Source organism: Pygoscelis adeliae, unplaced genomic scaffold, assembly GCF_000699105.1.
Source record: "Pygoscelis adeliae isolate BGI_AS28 unplaced genomic scaffold, ASM69910v1 Scaffold103, whole genome shotgun sequence".
Classification (NCBI taxonomy): domain Eukaryota; kingdom Metazoa; phylum Chordata; class Aves; order Sphenisciformes; family Spheniscidae; genus Pygoscelis; species Pygoscelis adeliae.
The window spans coordinates 2,466,879-2,468,987 of NW_008824723.1; positions in this window are offsets into that span (position 1 = coordinate 2,466,879).

Consider the following 2,109-nt stretch of genomic DNA (forward strand, 5'->3'; position numbering starts at 1 on the left):
CAAAGCTGGCATGCCTGAGGTAGCTGGTGGGGAATAGGACGTAGAGTTAGCATCCTGACGGCTGTTGGAAAATGGCTCTTCCTTTCACTGATATTACACAGCCTAATAATCTCCCAAGGTTAAGTACTTTAATGAGGTTCGCTGTTTCTCACACACAAGAGGAAATGGTGCCATGTCAGTTAATAAAAAGCATTAATATTTCAGATTGCTTCCTTGGGGTATGAAAGACCAAGGTTGAAGTCTCTCATCTCACTGAAGGAACTTGAACCGATATCTCCCAGGAGAGTACTGAAAGCCACCAGACTGTAGGCTATTTTTGAGCAAGTTGTGCTCTCTCTGTCCCACTGAAGCTGTTCAGTTTTGTATGGGCTCATTAAATACCCATTCAGTCAGTCAGGGAAAAAAAAGAAAAGAATGACAACAGCTCTTAGATCAGATGCAGGAACGGGATGAGAGTGCTTTGAGGGCCTCTCTAATGAATATTTACATGTCTCACGATCATGCAATATCTTAATCAGGAATCATTCAGACAGACCCACCAGAAAGATCTGAAAGTTTTGCTTTTAGGACGTGCTCATGGAAGAGTTTTGTTCCTGTCTTCTGAGGAAGACATTGGGCCTCTGGGTCTCATATCCTGCATGACTGGTGTAACCCAGATGCTATTAGATATCAGCTCCTCTTGTTTTCTGTTGTGTTAGAGCCATACTGATACCTCTGTTGGACCAGGCCTCATGAAGTGACCTAGGAAAGGGCACAACTAGTTTGTGACTTGTGTTTGGGCTTATATGTGAAATAAGCATAGAGCTGTCACTACTCGCTGGCTCTGCTTGTGTTTCCAGGAGAAATATTGGGAATTCAGATAACCAGAAAATTTATGCACCTCAAAATGTTGACAAATATCATGAGAGTCTTGGTATTTCTAAAACTTTAGATTCATGATATTTGACATAACATGAGAGATGTAATGAGCCTCTGGTGTCAGGAAGGTTTTATCTGCATTTAGCCTGTAAACCTTTGATGACACCAAGAGGTGATTCTGAACATATGATCTTTTGTATACCATATAGCGTAGCATGGCCCACCATATATTCAAGAGCTGAAAGTGAGGGGAGCTGCAGATCAGAGAGAGACCTGCATCTTGAGAACAGAGAGCGGAAATTCTAACTGCCGTGTCTATCACATCAGCAAACTCTGTTTTTTTCTAAAACTCGCTAGAAGATTATGGCTCTGTTAACTACTTTCAACATTGTAATTTGTGATTAAATGTGATCCGTGGCAAAATAAATTGCTGAGATTGCCAAAGCCACAGAGTTTTATACTGAGGCATCCAAGCTGTATCTCGGAAGAAGCTCTTCTACTGTGAGATTTTAATTGGTGCATTCCAGCAAATGAAAATGAAGTAATTCATATGTCAGTAGAGGCCTGGATTCTTAGGAATTGCTATCAAACTGACTTGAGCAGCAGGCAAAGCTTAATTAAAATGCAGTCCATTTTTTTTTCCAGAAAATAGCAGCTATATTTCAAACATAACAACAAGGAAGGAGGTACAGCACATGCATCTTTCCAGCATGAGAACTACTAGTCCCTTGCATCTCTCATCTCTCTCTCATGCTGAGTTTCTCCCCCAGAATCTCCTCCTTTAATGTGTCTTTTAGCACGTCACTGGACTGCTGGCTGCCTTGGTAGCACAGCATGTCCTTTCATATGCAGCCAGGAAAAGCTGGGACTGCTGCGTTCAGTGGAGAAACTTACGATGATTGCTCCTGGTGTGCTCCTTCCGAAGCAGAAGCCCTTGGTAAAGGGAAGGAGTCTTTTCTTTGGCCGTTGCCATGCTGCTAATAAAATATTTAAGTATTAAAAGTAATGTGAGGTAAACACATCACTCCTTCCAGCAAATCTATGATGTGACTACAGGTTGCCCAGAGAAGTTGTGGATGCCCCCTCCCTGGAGGTGTTCAACGCCAGCTTGGATGAGACTTTGAGCAACCTGATCTAGTGGAAGGTATCCCTGCCCATGGCAGGGGGGTCGGAACTAGATGATCTTTAAGGTCCCTTCCAATGCAAACCATTCTATGATTCTATGATTCTGTGATTCCATGATTCTATGAC